Here is an 18,674-nt window from a genome sequence, read left to right as displayed (position 1 = left end):
TTGTAACAAAAATTGCGAATATAAATAAAAAATTCAATTCTTTGTCAGTATTAAGTTGCATTCAAACTCAAGGAACCCATTTTTTGATTGCTGATGGAAAGTGTCAAATTTGAGAAGTTTTACAGAACATGCTGTAATTCTGAATTTACAACTAGTTATTAGCTGTGTTTTTCTCTTCACAGCTTTATCAACACAGCACAATACACACTATGATGATTTATGATTTCTGCTGTCTAATTAAAAGAATGATATTTCTAGTCAGGTGACGTTATAACAGTCTAAGTTATATTCTCTTTTTCCTATCCATATGTACTTGTTCCAACAGGGAGGATTAATACATTGGTAGACAAATACGTCTCTAATTGTTAGAAATCAATTTACATTTTCCTTATTTCCAAGAAAAGGATTTCTCAAGTTAAAAGTCCATCATTTGCAAAATGGCAAACAGTGCATTACATTTAATGCACAGGGACAAAATCTGTGCAGACCTATTTATTCTGCTGATCTGAGTCATATTATAACAAAGTAAGTATGATAGGGGTCCCAATTTTTTAAAGTGATGAACAATATATTAGGAAATTGCTTAGCTATTCTTCAGTCATTAACACTAATAAATGTTGAATTCTCAGTGCTTAACAGAAACAGATAATACCCCATAGAATTAGTTCTGCATCTTTGGAGATTGGCCAGCACAGATTCTAATGGAATAAGCCAACCATGCAGTGAGGGATTTAGGAAGTACTGCTATGCTTCTTACAATGACATTTTATTACTGATTAAGTAATCTCTGAATCTGAATGTTCTGCAGTATTTTTCAACATTCCAGTAGCTGGATTTGAATCCTTTGTGGAAATAAGAATGATGTGATTCTCAGAGGGACTAATCTTTTGAAAATGAAGTCAAGTTGTTCAAAACCAGAAGCTGATTAGCTTGCTCATTGCCAATTACACTAAAGCTGGATTCAAGCTGTATACACAGAGTGTCTTTGAAAGCATGCAAAGTAAATGTATAATGCATCTTGAAAATTAGTTTATACAAACAATGCTTCACACTCATACTTCATAGCCTCTACTGATTTTTTTTAAGTTTGTAAATGGAATTTTAGCTGGTGTCCAGACTATGAAAAAATCTTTCTCCCTACAAACTTCAAACAAGTACTAAGAGTAACTGCATAGGTTTCCTTTCAAGAAATGCATTTCTATATCATCATATCAATAGTAAGAGAAGAACTGGAAAAAAGTGTTTGAACTCAGCATCACCAAATAAATTAACTTTTTCAACTGTCCTTTTCAAGTCCTTTCCAGTGATGGAGCACTGGAACAGGCTGCCCAGGTGTGTTGTGGAGTCTCCTTCTCTGGAGATATTCAAGACCCACCTGGACACCTACTTGTGCGACCTGGTGTAGGGAACCTGCTTTGGCAGGGGGGTTAGACTCAGTGATCTCTGGAGGTCCCTTCCAACCCCTACGATGCTGTGATTCTGTGAAACCAATCAAACCAAATCAATCCAACCGGTTTAAAAATCACTCTTGCCATCATAAGAACCCATGCACCATGTACTTAGGAAGTATGAGATATTTTCATTGGCATATATCTCAAGAACAACAACGTATAACTTACTGCATGGGAAATAAAGTACATGGTGACTGGGAGAAAAGGAACATCACACTCATTTTTAAGAAGAGTAAAAGGATGACCTTTCAGAACTGCTGATCTGTCAGTTTCACCTCTGTGCCAGGAAAGATTATGGAGCAGATCCTCCTTGAAGCTACGCTAAAGCACATGGAAGGCAGGGAGGTGATACAGGAGAACCAGCATGGCTTCACCAAGGGCAAATCCTGCTTGACCAACCTAGTGGCCTTCTATGATGGTCTCACTGTATTAATGGACAGGGGAAGAGCCACTGATGTCATCTACCATGTCCTCATGAAAAGTCCCTCCCCAGCTTTCCTGCAGTCCCACTATAAGGTCTCCTTGGAGCCTTCTCTTCTCCAGGCCAAAGAGCCTCAGCTGTCTCAGCCTGTTCTTGTAGGGGAAGTGCTCCAGCTCTCTGATCATCTTCATGGCCCTCCTCTGGACTTGCTTCAGCAACTCCATGTCCTTCTTGGTTTGGGAGATCCAAAACTGGATGCAGTACGCCAGGTGGGGTCTCATGAGAGCAGAGTAGAGGGGCAGAATCGCCTCCCTCAACCTGCTGGTCACACTTCCCCTAATGCAACCCAGGATAGAGTTGGCCTTCTGGACTGCAAGCACACATTGCCAGATGGAATGCCTGTTCTAAAGGACAAGCTGAAAGAGCTGGGGCTGTTCAGGCTGTGAGGTGACCTGATAGCAGCCTTTCAGTATCTAAAGGGGAGCTACAGGAAAGAAGGGGACAGACTCTTTAGCGAGGTCTGTGGTGACAGAACAAGGGGAAATGGTTTCAAGCTTAAAGAGTGGAGATTTAGGTTAGATATAAGGTAAAAGTCTTTTACAGTGACGGTAGTGAGGAACAGGCTGCCCAGGAAGTTGGAATAGATGAGCTTTAAAGGTTCCTTCCAACTCTAAGGGTTCTACGATTCTATGATTCCACTCATGTTACATTTCAATCCACTAAAGATTCCTTAAAAAAAAATCCCCAAAAGTCCTGAAGTGACTCTTTAAGACCAGGAGCTGTATTGAAAGGCCTGGTGTGTGCACTGTGGCTGGAGAGAATTTTTAGAGGTTCTTGCAAATGAACTCACTCAGGGCTTTGTAAGACATATTCTTTGCTTTTTTGATCATTTTTAAAATATGGTTTAATATTAGGCTGTGCTGGGGTGCAATGATAGTGTTTGAGTTTTGGTGCTCCTGATTGGTTTGCAAATCTTGATATCGATGAAATGCAATCTTTCTTCGGGAAAGACAGTATTATTTAAAACATTTGGAAAGAATTTTACTGTATTCATTCCAGAGACTCCTTCTTAGCCATAACTACAACTTACTTTCGGTACTTCTTGTCATATTTATGGTTCTTACCAGGAGTGAATATGGTTTGTATTTAGCAGTTATGATGAATGGTTTTTATGCATCACAGCAAAACTTGATATTTTAGATTTATAGTTGCTTTGAATTTGAACCATGAAATATTCATTACATTTTCACAACAAAAAGTTATTCTAACAAATCATTCACTCCGTTCATTTCATATAATAATTTCATGTAGGTCTAGAATACAAATTCTGTGCAGAAGGGAGTGCGTTACCACAACAGGGAGCTGGTTACCAAATATTTAGAGTCTGAGTATTTGAAGAAATAATGTGACTTTAATTATTTTTTCCTCTCAGGCCAAGGTGGAGTCATAAATTCTTTGTTTGGGAAACATTGTTCAGGTTCTTGATGTTAATAGTATTTTTGTCAGCAGAAATTCAACACTCTTTGCTCTGCCCCATTATCTGTACCCATGAAAAGCTGATATGAGCTCCTAAAGGAAGTTGTAACTGACAATATTTTGGCATGTTTGTAAGTTTAAGGCCTATTTAAAAAATACACACTGTTATACGTGAATCCCTCTGATGTAACTTTTATGCAGATAAATCACCATTGAACATTTTCTTATATGAAAATATAAATAGTTTACATGGTTCTTTAGTAGACTCTGAAAATACAAGAGGTCAGAGCTGTAGATTGTACCACTCACCTTATTTTTCAACACCTGGAAAGCTGCTGACTTTTTCCATTTCCATTCAGCCAGCCAGGGATGGCAGTGCTGGGGTACAAAGGGAATATTTCACCTCTACATTCACATTTTCCACTACAGGTAGCAGCCAGGCTAAGCACAAACACACTGGCAAAAAATCATCATCATTCCCAGCAGTTGGCCACCTCTTTATTTCAGCCGTTTGATTCAGTAGTTGAGTAGAAAGTAGAAAGCCTACAGCAAGTCTATTGTATTTTAATCACCATGATTTTTACATTTTACATTTAGAATGATCAATGACTATCAAAACTGATCTGACTGATATCAAAATTGATATCTGTGATCGATCAAAATTGCTACCATTCTGGGAGCTGAATCAAACAGTTTTAAGATGTGTATTCAACACTAGATGTAGCTTCTAGTTACCTCAGTAAAAGGACTAGGTTTGTTTGGGTATTATAATTTCTATATTTAATTAAATATATTTAATTAAATTTAAATAATAACATTTTTTTCTGTTTTTTTTTTCTTCAGTCAAATAGTGAATGACAAAATCATCCATTAAATTCAAAATGAACCTGATGTCTGCTTTCTTACCAAATCAAACCAAAAAGCTTTAATTTTGCGGGTTTTCATTTTAATACTTTTAAAATTTCCAAATAAAATTTGGAAAAAAAAAAATAGTACAATTTAATTCTTTTTTTATTTTAAAACTAAATTTGCTATAAAAGGATTAGAATAAAACCGGTGTGTTTCTGTGTTTTTTCCAGATTTTTGCCTGACCAGATTCAGTAACTCTAATTGGGTAAGATGCTCCATCATCTTAAAAACTGAATTATTCTTCAATTGTTATAATGTCTATTCACAATTTTAGAGAGCATGCTTGTGAAAAAATATTGCACCATGATAAATAAAATGCAGCTTGAATTGTATTTGTCTTTGTTTTTAATTAGGCGTTCTGGTTTTTTGAGATTAATACAAATGAGAAGTTATGCTTACTCTGCAAACTTCTTAGTATAGGATCCATACTTCTTCCCAAATCTTCATCCTTCTGACTATTCTGTGAGTACACAATGAATGCAGCAAAAGAAAGAAGGAAGAAAACAAAGTGAAACAAAATACATTCATTTGATTTCTGTGATATGTTTTTAAAATTGGAATCATGACCTCAGTGCTTTAATGTACAGTACAAAATTCAAGCTATGTGTTTGATAGATTTGGACAGATCCTGACCAGTATTCCCTTAGGCAAATCCTTAAAAGATCAGCGTTAGTATCAGATCCAGACAACAAAGTGTTTCAGCCACAAGATACCACCAGATTCCATTGTGATCTCAAAAGGTAAAGGAAATACTGAGAAAAATAAATAAAAGGCTGTTAATTAAACTAGTGAAATAAGGTGGAGTGACTACAAGGAATAAATTACACTAATTCTAAAGCAGAAGCAGAGAGAGAAAACTAGAAATTCCATCATTAGACAATAGAGTATGCAAGAACACAACCCTTAATCTCTGCCGTTTCTTCAGTACAAACAAATCTGGTTGCTAGCATTATTGCTGAAAACAGATCTCATTAAATTGCACACAGAGAATAAATTTTATCTTTTAGAAATAAAGCTATTACTACATCTTTCTTCAGGAGACCCACTTTTAAGTCCAGATTGAAAACAGCCAAAGACACAGTTTCTTATTAAGTAGTCAACAACCTGAAGGCACTGCTTTCTCTAAAGCCTTAAATAAAGAAAAAAAAAAAAAAAAGGAAATAGGGAAAGGGGTCCAGAAGGCAGGATCTAATGTAATTTAAAACTGGAATTACATCAGCAGTTTCAAACAGATGGCAGAATGTGGAGATAAATGTGTTAGCTCCTTTAGCTTATTTGCTCTCTCCATTGTTTGCATCATTAAAATCAGGAATAGTTTACAATTTAAAAATATAGCAGGTATTATGCATTGGAAAAATGGACATTCACCTACTGAGTGGAAGGAAGTAGGATTAAATTAATTCGCCATACTTTAATGTACAGTATCTGAGATGCTTTAGGCAAGTCTGCAAATAGGTTTCCTAGGAAATGAGATGAACAAAAATATAATGACCTTGAAATTATACCCCCAAAAGTCCCAAGTATTTAGCAACCTGGCTCAGAAGTGGTAATTACATAAAAAATACAAAAGATCCTTAATTGCTTCAGTTACAGTGTATCTAGGCAGGTCAGTTACTGTACACAGCTGCAAAAAATGGTACGTGATTAATAGGGAGTTGCTTATGATAGCACTAACTAGCTAGTGTATAGTGCAAAACACTCATTTCTTTTCCAATTAAAGAAAAAAATCTGGTTTTGATTAGGCTCTTCAGAAGGTCTAAGTCTGTAGCAGAAAAATATTCCACTTTCACGTTGTTAAATGTTTTTGTCAAGGACCAAGCAGCATACATTTGTGGAAAACAGAAAGGACTAAGTAAAATAGTGTTTGAAAATGCTGCAAATATCAAAATAATACAGTTCAGACCATTCTGGCCATCCAAGTTTGTTGGTTGTAAAACAAGAGTAAACCAGTTCAAATAAATAAGACTGATACATGTGTATATCCAAAGTTTGAATGAGGCACAAATTTTCCCTGTGATTTGTTAAACTACAGTTAATCGTTCTTTTCCATGTAGTTTGAAACTCATCCCAGCAAAGTTTGAAGCAGAAAGCATTCTAAAGCCATACAACAGAACTCACAATTCTTCAGAATTGGAGGTTGGATGGAGGGGTTTGGATGGTTATAGCCAGAGGGCTGTTGTCAACAGCTTTATGCCCAGGTGGAGGCCGGTCACGTGTGGTGTCCCCTAGGGGGTCATCTTAGGACCAGTGCTCTTCAACTTCTTTATCAATAACGTAGACAGTGGGATTGAGTGCACCCTCAGCAAGTTTGCGAGCTGAGTGATGCAGTTGACACAATAGAAGGGAGGAATGTCATCAGAGGGACCTGCACATGATTAAAAAATGTGCACATGAGAATCTAAAGAGGTTTAATAAAGCCAAGTGCAAGGTGTTGCATTTGGGTCTAGGCAATCCCAGATATGAACACAGAGTGGGAGGAGAACTGACTGAGAGTAATCCTGCTGAGAAAGACTTGGGGGTCCTGATGGACAAAAAGCTGGACCTGAGTCAGCAGTGTGCTCTTGCAGCCCAAAAGGCCAACCGTGTTCTAGGCTGCATCAAAAGACGGATGGCCAGCAGGGCTAGGGAGCTGACTGTCCAAAATTTTTTAGCTGATCTCATAATGATAGGAAAGGAAGAATGGCTTTAAACTCAAAAGAGGGGAGATTTAGGTTAGATGTTAGGGAGAAATTCTTTACTCAGAGTGCGGTGAGGCGCTGGCACAGCTGCCCAGAGAAGCTGTGGTGCCCCATCCCTGGAGGATTCAAGGCCAGGTTGGATGGGGCCATGGGCAGCTGAGCTGGTGGGGGACAGCCCTGCCCACAGCAGGGAGGTTGGAACTAGATGATCTTTAAGGTACCCTCCAACATAAGGCATTCTATAATTCTATGAACATAATTTTGCAGTCCCAAGAGATCAGGGAAAAACACTGAACTGGATGGAGAGACCTCCAGATTTGTGAACTTCTTGGGTTTGTACAGCAGCAGGTTTCCCAGGTTGGGAAAAATGTGCAGTCATGGTCTTTGGAGCATTAAGATGGACCTAGTGTGTGTGCACCTACAGAAAATACAACCTGGTCCAGTGTGATTTGCAAACCTGAGTACTCTCAGGGCATGCTCTCAGTATTTTCATGGGCTCTGCTGAGCTCTGGGTGTTATGCATCTGTGTTTGGGGAGGGACCAGGCTGGGGGCAAGTGCCAGCTATCAGAGTGCTGGAATCTTGAACATTTGTGGATTTCCTTCTCCATTCATCTCTCAGAAGAGGCACAAAACACTGCAAATTCAGTCTTCATTCCTGGCTTCATTCATCACTTCACTGAGGTGGATGGAGCATCTAACTCAGGCACTGATTAAGGATTCTTCTCACAGATCTCTGTATCTCAACCAGCTTGGTCCACATGCTCAACGTGTACTTGATCAGAGTAGCTAGAAAGTGACAGTTTTACATAGTAAAAGCTGAGATTCTAGGAAATGGAACAAAACCTTTAAATAAACATTACTGCGACAAGGGGTTTTTAAAGCTCTTCCACAGATCTCACTCACCCCCACAGCCCTGTCATCACTTAGGAAACAAAAAGTTAAAAGATATTTTTCTAATTTCTGGTGTGCTTGTGTACTCATATTCAGACACTGGATTTAAATCCTGGCCAATTTGTAGCTTTCAGAGTAACAGTTTTTAAAGCCATTGTAAGTGCCATATTATCTATTAACCCCTAGAAGAAAAGTGGATTTAAAGGCAAAACAAACTTATTTGGCATTATGATTTGACCAGTAATGTTGTCCTCAATATTGAGTGATCAAATACCACAGCATTAGATCAAGCACTGGGAAGAAGCCTGGGGAGGGATTTTCAGAAGTGAACACAGACCTGAATGATGCTCTGCTTAACATGAGGATCGTTGAAAGTGACAGGGGAGAGTTGGGATGCAGAGAATGAATCTTTGGAACTCCTTGGAACAATCCTGAGTGAATTCACCAGGGAACTGCTCTTGAAGTCTTACTGAAGACTTCAGTCTGGACAAATCCCTTCTGCTGCCCTTAAAAAGGCATAAATGTTGCCTAGCACTGTGGCTGCTCTGATTGTCTACGTCCAATTTCTAGGTGGACAGTGATTTTCAAGGGATGTCTTTCCTATATCTGTTACTACTGTAGATTGCCATTCACAAGATCAAAAATATAATTTTCATTATTTAAAATTGAAATACAGAACAGAGAGGGTATCCCCTCAAGAGATAACTGCACAAAACAATATTAACTGCGAGGCAGGTCAAATGTTCACTGACACATCTTGACAATGCCCCTGTTCTTTACATTGACTCTATTTGATTGAACTGATTGAAATGCATTTCATACTTGCGCTTTGTCAGTCTATATTTTGGGCTTCATGAACAAAATGATACTAGATTGACTTACTCAGATACTTCACATAGCTTGTCATGTTCAATTAATTAATGTTGCTTGTACAGCGTGAGAATATGGAGATTCATCTTTTCATTTCTGTATTTGTTTTATAAGTAAATAAGAGGATGATAAAGCATTAAATAGATGGATAATAAACATTTTAAATGTTTTCATTTCTTTAGAAACATACAACATAAATTTTAGAGAAACATATTATTTAGAGATACACATATTTAACTAATACACATTAGTTAAAACAGGAAGACTGCAATACTATCTGAGAGTCGTGAATAAAACTAGCTATTTTTTCCTTTTGTGTAATGGATGGAAACAGATCACACATGCAATTGTTCTTTAGAAATCTGAACATGGATAATTTTAGTCTTATGAGGAGATTTTGTCCTGAAGAGGCTTGTGATATTGATAGTGAAGTCATTAGAATTTTATTAACTTCAATGACAACAGAGTGGTGCTTCCACTATTTCACTTATAGATATGTAATACCCATTTGGACTTTTAGTTTCTTATGATATCCAACCCCCTTCTTCTTAAATATTAATCTTTAACAATACTGAAGTCTATTTTAGGCAATTCTTATTGCACTTAATAAAAAAAAAATAAGAAGTGTAAAACATGAATGACATAAATTAGTTTTACGAATGAAATCAGAAGCAAAGATGTGAATGAACTGTATTTTTAGGTGAGAAGCATCAAATATGGTTGTCATTCAAGCAGACGTAAAACAGTCAAATACACTATTCCATGCAGAAACTGTCTGTTTAAAGCCCCTTCCCTCTTCTATTCCTTAGTCATGAGACACGTGTAATGCAGATAAGTCATCTATAAACTGGCTCAAACATTACTTTATTTCAGCAGCAATGGAGTCAGAAGTCCAGATGGAAGTTATCGAAACTCCCATTGCCAGAAGTTTGTTCACTGTATTTATAGCTTATATGCCATGAAAATATATTTTTATAACTCAGTGCTTGGGGAAGTACATACTTTTCCTCATGTACTAGATTGTCTCTCTGAGATCCATGGATCACTTTCCCTCTTTTTCTCCATCTGAACGCATATAATGTGCGGAGCCCAGTAAGATTCATCCCAGGGTAGTCAAAATTGGCTGAGTTGCACTCAGTGATCACAGAATCACAGAATGGGCTTAGAAGGAACCTCTGGAGATCATCTAGTCCGACCCCCTGCTAAAGTACGTTCCCTACAAAGGTTACAATGAGTTTCTTTCAATTTCAGATATTCTGTGATACTACAAGGAGGGAGGACAGGAGAGAAGAGATGAAGGAGGGGAAGACGTGGGGAAGTAGGGTAGAAGAGGGAGTCAAGGAAGCAAAGGAAGGAAAATACCAAAAGAGGTGGGCATACGTAACAGACTTTAGAAGCAATGAAACTTTCATGTCAGCAACCAGAACTGACAAAACAAGCTTTTTCAGGCAACCTCATATTATAAAAATTAGTCTGCAGGTTGAAGCCGGTGTGTCTAAGGAAGAATATGACAAATAAAGTACATGGCTATGTGTAAGATTTGTAATAATGCATCTTGATATCAAACCATGCTCACGCTGAAGTTACATTGCAACTCAACTGCAAGTTCCGAGAGGCCCTTCCTTACCCACAGAATCTGAGATAAGAGTCCACTGTTACAGGCAAGTCAGCAAGTATTGTTTCTTATTGTGGAAAAATGCTCAGAATTTCAGTATTGATAACTTCTTTTCTATTAAGTTCATAAAATTGTTCTGCTTAGATATTTCTTTCATCCAATAATCATAGAACATTTTAAAAATCAATTTGCTCTGGTCCATGACAAGTATTTTCTTCAGTGTTCAGGAGCTGTCTTGTGTGCCATAAATGAGTTGTCCTTTAAGCTCCTTTTATACAGAAACTAAATAGCATATTTAATCACTCACACTTACATAGGCTTTACAGACTTGCACTTCTTTTCTGAACTCTTCTCCTACACAAAACTGTTTGGTGCACAGAGACTAGGAAGGATGTGAGTGGCAGTTTCCTTAAGACAGTACCACCTCCTATTGCTACTTTACAACTGCATTTTTTAAAGAGAATGCTCAAGCACATTTATCCTGAGACAACAGAGATTCACGTTCAGCTGCTTATTCACATTTGACTCTAATTCAGTCACCACTTTCCAGATTATTCTTTTGCAAAGAACAGGTTATTGTATTTTATCAGGTATTATTCGTACAGACTCAGTCCAGACATCATATTGTTCTCATAACTGATCCATCCTTGCTCTCACTATTATTTTCCAACACCACACTTACATTTTTGCCTGGATGAATGCACTGGAGCTACTCAAGACAGTTCCCAATGGTTCACTGCTGTGAGTGTCCCTTGATGATGTTGATTACCCACTGACTGTATTAGAATGAGAACAGAACAGCAGTGATGCATGTCTGTGCAGGTGTTGGGAAGCCGTTACTCCACTCAGAAACAAACTAAATTTACTGTAGTCCACAGGGTCCTTTACAGGACCACTTGTGCCCATGTACTCTTCTTCTGATGGATGTTAAGTGGCACTCACACCATTCACATTTTATTTCTTGTGTGGACACATTTATTTGTTCAAAAACAGGATAATATCTCATTTCCTGAATCTTTCCTATTCATTATTTAATATTTTCATCCATTAAAATCCTTGTCCTTGTTTAAATTATTTTTACAGTAGTCACATAAACACCAGGCCATGAGCAGCACTCCAACAGTCAAAGCAGAATGTTTCAGGGGCAGTTTCCACATCTTCACACCATCTATGCATCAGGCAGCAACCTGTATAATAAATGAACAGTTCAACATATCATGAACAATATTTATTTATGTGTTGCTGCTGATCATCAAAGAATAGGAGGGCAACAAGGCTTGTGAAGGGCTTGGATAATATGCTCAACAAGGAGCGACTGAAGGAACTGGGGCTGTTTAGTCTTGGCAAGAGGAGGCTGAGGGGAGACCTTATTGCTCTCTTCAAATACCTGAAAGGTGACTGCAGTGAGAGCGGGGTTGGTCTCTTCTCTCTGCTGATAGGTAACAAGATGGTGGGAAATGGCCTCAAGTTGCAGCAGGGGAGGTTTAGGTTGGATATCAGGAAAAACTTATTTACAGAAAGGGTGGTTAAGCACTGGAATAGGCTCCCCAGGGAGGTGGTTGAGTCACTTTCTCTGGATGTGTTTAAAAACTGTTTGGATGTGGTGCTCAGGGACATGATTTAGCAGAGGGTTGCTAGAGTTAGGGTAATATGGTTAGGTCATGGTTGGACTCAATGATCGTTAAGGTCTTTTCCAACCTGAGCAATGCTATGATTCTATGATTCTAAAATTGCCTTCTGCTTGAATTAGCCTGTGTGTGTACTGCAGAGAAGCAATGCCAGCACCAAACTCCAGGCAGGTTTTGGAAGATCTAAGAACACACCAAAGTCAAGTAAAAGCAAACAAGCTGTGAAGTCATTCCTGCAGTCATAATACTGTGGCATTTGTATGGTACATTTTTGCATTGTCCAAAGCAAAAATGAATTTCCAGCTTAAAACTTTGGGTAGACAGTCCCTCTGCATTCAGAGTGTGAACGTTACCATTGGGTTTTTTACTTTCTACTGTCTGTTAGAGTGAAATATAAGATCAGGAAGTATAAAATTGTATATCCTGGTAACCGAAGGCACCAGAAGGATTTAACATGACAAAATCACCAGAGAGCATATAAGGTGAACAGGGGGGGGAGTCACATGGGTGTGGCTGGACCTCCCCCATCTTGTTGCTTCTTTCTAATTCCATCAAGATTTCCCAGGCCATGAATACTAACACCACAAGGAAAAAAGGCTCAGTGACAAAAGTTAAGAGCAACAGAATAATACAGTACTGCTGCTTATTCAATATCAGATGTGAATTAATTGGATCATACTGCAAACAAATTTGAGACAGTTTCAGATTTAGTCTGTCTTCACTGTGTAATACAAACAAAAGCTCATATATTGTGAGCAATTTACTAGGATACTTGCCTACAGCTCTGTGTAGCAGCTAGACAATTGGTTTGGCATTTTCAAAGAAACTGAACTGGTTCCCATGCTTCTTCAATGCATCTAAATTAAAAGTATACTTATCTGTATTTGTAATGTGCTAAATCCTTTTGTATTTCATGTTTCATTTAGGCCTTCTTTCTGTGATATTCCCAGTGACTAAGAAGGATGGATTTCAGTGCACTGTCTGCTGCTTCCAGATGCACACATAGCAGATGTCACTGAACATGAAATTTCATATTTGTTTCATGTAGACAAATACATTCAATCTGTAAATCTCAATGTTAATGTTAACACCAAAATGGATGATTTTTTTTCCTTCTATGTCATAAAAGACCAGTTATTGAAATAGTCTCCTTGCTTAGTTAATATAGCATGGAGAGAGGAAATTCCTGAAACACTGGTATATTGACAAGTGGAGTTTATATCTGGATTTTACATCTTTAAAAAAATGTTATTTTACTACAGAAAACAAGAGTTGGTTTCTGTGTAGTTTCCTTCAGACTCAGTTAGTTCCTACTGTCTTCACTGGTGATGTATGTGTAAATCTGAATAAATATTTTAGTCCTGAGAGAAAGAAAAAAGAAATAGAAGCATTTTTTTTTCACTGTCTGTGCAACTCTGACTTATTTTCTTATACAGATGAATCTACTGGTCACTCTTAGAATACGTTAGTTTTTCTGGACCTGAATGTATAGCCCCTAAGAGACTTTTTGTCTGGTACTAGGATAGAAGAGTGGAAGAGAACCAGCCATTTTATCCCCAGTGTGTTTTGCTGCATTTCCTAAGTGAACAAACCCTTTTCTGATCATGTGTTTCTCTGCCTCTTCAGAGCAGTGTGGAGATGTTAAATTTTCCAGCCTTTCAGGGCTGGAAAAAGAGTCATTTTTCAAGGAAGATCTCTCAAGCCTTTTCTGTTGACATGATCCACTGGGCATAAGTTTCCCAAGCATGAGATGTTATCTGCTCTGCTCCTGCCCACATTTCCAGGTAAAGCAATACAGTATCTAAACGCCTGTTTCTCATCTCAGCTACACCTTGGCAGAACTGCACCTGATATATCAGAAATGTGTATATTAAAAAGAACAGACAAATGTGCTGACTCTCTTCTCTTTGACATTCCTTTTTCAAACCTCTTTTGATAGTTTCCCCCAAGAAAGAGCGTGAGGAGTGTGTGCAAACACTTCTTCTCCACATTAAGCCTGACTGAGTGATTTCTCTGCTATTCTGAGCTTCTGGTGAACTGAAAATTACCAGCTGTACTGATTTGTAACAAACCGTGTGTGTATGCATACACATGCACATGTATGTACATGTGTGTATGTGCAGTCTGGAGAAGAAGAAACAAAGAGATTAACATCATCATATATGATGAAAACAAATTCATGTTTATGACCCAGTTTCATGAAATACAAATGCAAGTGATAGCTTATGGTTAAAAATTATTTATTGGCATATTATGGACTGTATGCTGAACAGGGAATTCTCTAATTCATTTCTTTGCTGAGATACAGTAAATGAATCGGGAATCAAATACAAAAGTACAGTCATCATTGCTCAAATTTGAAAAAGAAAATGAGCTTGGGTTAGGAAAGAATATAGGTATGCTACTTGCACTTAATATCACAGGATGGCTGATCCACTCTAGGTGTGTTCAGAGTTATCAAAATAATAATTTTGCTTAGTAAATACAATAATGCTTAACACACACACACACAAACACACACAAACACACACATGCACATGCGCGCGCGCACACAAAAGATTAGAAGAAATCAGGTTATCCAGGCTCAACGAGCTAACACTCCTCAGCTGATTTGCAGTGACAAATGGTAACTCATTAAACTGCATAACATATTTGCCACCCTTTGATGTCTATGCTCTTAAAAATAAAGTGGTAACAACCTAAACTTTTTTAAAATCAGTGTTATGTCACCCCTTGCATGTCAAAATAAACCACAGTACCTATAAAAAACATGTGGTAACAACTCAAATCCCTAAATCCTTGCCAAAAGTTGACTTCAATAGCTGTCTACAGAGTCTGCCAGAATACTGTCAGCCAACTCATACCATGTGTGCCTTATAGGGTAGTGGCTTCAAAAGGACATCAGATTTGCCAAAATCTCTGCATCTTTCAGACATAATCTTTGCCATCACTCATGAAATGTAGTCACATCTAACAGGAAGGAAATACATGATGGTCATCAGCACAGGGCACACCTAGGAGAAAATAAAGAATGGTTTTAGACCTTGAAGAGGAGCACTTTGTGTTGTCAAAATATAATTATCCAGACTAGGATGTATCACTACATCCTGAAATAACACTTTTAAAAACATTTCCTGTGAGCTGTGCTTACCGGAGAACATGGGAGCCAACCACTCCTTTTAGGAGTTCAGACATTTATCTGAACTCCATAATTGATTTTCTCAAAGGATGTTTATAAACAGAATGTGAAAACTGCCTCTTTTCTGAACAAGCCTGTCTAACCTGTTCCACCAACAGAAAGAAGGCTCTTAGAGAAGGCCCCTCCTCTTAGAGATTTTAAATATAGCCCATCTTTGACCTAAAACGTGCTGTTTTGGGCTGGGAGATGGGCAAGAAGTGCAGAATTTGAAATTCAGAAGTGTGATTGTAATTTCACTGTAATCATAAGCAGATGGCAGCTGCATGAGAACCGAGGAGTTCTATGCTATAACTGAAGTCAGACCACTGCGTATGGGACAGGTGTTTAGTTGAGTTCCAGTAGGCATATGGGAGAACCTTCCTACTTTTAGAAATGAAATTTGATGGCCTTTATTTCACCTAGCAGAATAGGCAAGAACATAGGCCATCAGTCTGCTCGCAGGTTGAGAAGGCAGTATGAGTGATGGTTTGGTGCAGAATCCACTCTAGGGAATGCAGTTCTTGTACCTCTTTCATGAACTCAGAATCTCAGGATGGGCTAGCAAAAGGTCACTGACGAACTTAGAAAGAACTCTGATAATCCCCACTGTCAGTGTCATTTGCTGTGCCCTGAGGATTTTTCAAATCTGAACTTGTACAGAGATTTGTATCTATATGTCTGGGGTTACAGGGACAGTGCTCTGCTTTGGCAAAATGAGCAAGAAGCAATGAAGGCTTGCATTCTGGGCAGAATGGCTTGAATGAGAAAATCTATAAAGGATGCAAGAGAAGTTGGGGCAAAAGATGCAATGAGGGCAGAAAGAAAAGGAAGAAAGAGACTGGGCAAAGAAAAGAAGAGTGGAGCGGACAAACGGGTAGCTAAAAAGGGAAGGCAGACGAAAGCAGCATGGGAGCCTGGAAACCATCATATATTATGGGTTTGCACACCAAACAGATGTAAAGGATTGGAATGAGTTTCATAACTGAAATGGTCAGTGAGGGAAAAGAAAGAAATATCTAGTTCCACTGAGGCTGAGGCTGGGTGTGAGTCCATTTCACAGAAAAATTCTCACACCAGGGAACACTGATGTGCTGATGTGTAAAGAAAATACTGGCAACAACTCTGCCAACGATGGCATCATGCGTACGGAGCAGTGGGGAGGTGGGGGGATACATATGTGGAAGAGAAGAGCAAGTAGTTGGTAGAGAACTCCCCCTCCTCCCTTTGTCATCCAAGATGATTAATGAACCTCTCTGTGGCTCTGTCCTGGTCTCATCAGAGAAAGAATCCAGTTAGCTTTCTCATAATGGCAGAAGTAATTAAAAAGGGGATCAACTTCAGAGGAACATAAAACACACACAAAAATCTGTCTCTTTAATGATATCCCCTACATCCTTTACTGGCGGGGTTTCTGCTAATCTTATACCTGTTAATTTTCTTTCTAATTAGGGCTACAGCTCACCAGAGGCTGTTTTATACTTAATTTGTTGGGGTTTTATTATATGGCTCAACAGTCAGCCAACCACTGCATGCATCATGTGATCCTGGTTGAGATCTTTCAGGCATTACTGCACACTGAGGCCCTTGGAGAGAACGTGCCACTACAATTTGTGAGTCACCCGTTCTTGCTCTGCCTAGGTCTTGTCATGTGTGTGCTTGTCAGGATTCATCTCCATCTCCATTACCCTTGGGGCAGAAGTCATAGTTTGTTTCTGCTCACTTGTCTGATTTTTAGCAGATCATATTCCCATCTTCAGAAACCTAAACAAGTGCCATCTTTGGAGTATTTAAGGTGGAATTCTAAGCACTGATCAAATTCAACTCAGAAACATCTTTTAATTTACATAAAATATCCCCAGTTCAAACATTTTTTTAAGGCACAGGAAGACTGCTATACAAATGAAAACAATTAATTCAAAAGCATTCTTTACTTTTACCAAAAAGAAAGTAGCCATTTTTCCTTATCTGTCATTTTGTTATATATTTACTTACATTAGAATAAAAATGAGGCAGATTTTATTTTTCTGAAACACATCTGATATCTTTCTTAGTTCTGTTTTTGCCAGAAAGCTTTGCAAAAAGAAATTATGCACCAGTCAAACAACTGGGAAATTATCAGGAGAAAAATGAAAGTAGATCATACATAAGCAAAGTACATGGTGCTTTAGAAACAGAACTCTATGGCACATTATTAAGTGATCATAAGCCAGCCCAGGGAACTCATTAATTTTTGGTTTTTAGAATGTCAGTTTCTGGGTAACCAATGGTATTAGTATAACATTGGCCAGCTCCAGACTGGTGACTAAAGAAGATCATCAATGTCTGTTAAACTGCGAACCTCAGGCTCCATCTCTGTGGATGGAAGAGGCCATCTGAAGGGTGGTCACTCACAGACCATGACGGATGAGAGCACGTTATGTCATCCCAAAACAACACATGAATTCCAGAGAACTACCATCCTGCTTATGTTAGTCCACAAAGCATAATTTTTATGCAAGTAATTCCCATGATTTTGTCTCTACGACTATTGCAAAAACAGTATAATGGAAACCACCTATCTCTACAGCAATCATAGAATCATAGAATCTCCAAGTTTGGTGAAGACCTACAAGATCATCCAGTCCAACTGTCCACCTATCACCAATAGTTCTCACTAACCAAAGTCCCTCAACACAATGTCTAAATGTTCTTTGCATTCCTCCAGGGTTGGTGACTCCACCACCTCCCCGGGCAGCCCACTCCAGTGCTTGACCATTCTTTCAGAGAAGTAGTATTTCCTAATGTCCAGCCTGAACCTCCTCTGGTGCAACTTGAGGCCAATAACTAACTTCAGAAAAGTTCTGCTCTCCCCATTGTTGTGTGGTAGGATTTAACTGAAAGAGAAGGAGAGCACTAAAGCCAAAGATATTTGTTATTGTTGAAAATCTTCACAAACAATGAATAAAAAGTAAAATTAAAATAATGAATAAAAATTCATTCATGTCTCCAAATAACCTAATGAGTCCATTTAGCCAAATGCCTAGTAGCTTTCAATATATGAGCTTACTCTAGCTAGCCCAATAACTGTTCTAGACCTGATTTTGTCTACAGAAGCTAGTCAAAGACAATCTTCAGTGGTATTTGGATGGGAAAAACACGGAATTAGAATTCCTAGATAGAGAAGTTCAGTGAAGTATCAGAAAGGAAGCTGGACTTTTACTTACTGTGTAGGGATGTGCAAGATGTAGCTGACAATTCGGAAAAGCAATTTAGTTACTTTTCCATCAGTCATGGAAGACCAATATTTCTAGGAACATATAAGTTAGGGTACACGATAATGTATTGTTTCAATTCTACCCAGCAAAAGAAATCATGCTGAACTGAAAAAAAACAACCATAAATCAGCTGGAAAAGTTCTGCAGTACTTTCGCATTGAAGAGCACAAAGCACTGGAAAACAGACAATTGAAACCTGACCAGCAAACTTCGTGGAAATGAAGGAGCTTCACATGGGGAGAAGTGTTGTACTGGACCATAACCATACTTTTCTGAACAAGCCCTTGCAGGCCTAGGTAGAT

At 38.4% G+C, this 18,674-nt stretch overlaps 1 long non-coding RNA gene across 1 annotated transcript in view; it reads right to left on the bottom strand.

Moving 5' to 3' along the window:
- Positions 1 to 14,191: 14,191 nt before the first annotated feature.
- Positions 14,192 to 18,674, bottom strand: part of LOC149918506 (uncharacterized) — a 95,577-nt gene continuing 91,094 nt past the window's right edge. The window contains exon 3 of the long non-coding RNA XR_016465078.1: positions 14,192 to 14,954. This is a non-coding gene — a long non-coding RNA (uncharacterized LOC149918506). The remainder of the gene's footprint in view (positions 14,955 to 18,674) is intronic.

This window comes from Phasianus colchicus, chromosome 3 (genome assembly GCF_987193195.1).
Source record: "Phasianus colchicus chromosome 3, bPhaCol1.hap1.1, whole genome shotgun sequence".
NCBI lineage: Eukaryota > Metazoa > Chordata > Aves > Galliformes > Phasianidae > Phasianus > Phasianus colchicus.
The sequence above is the reverse complement of the archived record's forward strand: the minus strand, read 5'-3'. Positions and strand labels throughout refer to the sequence as shown.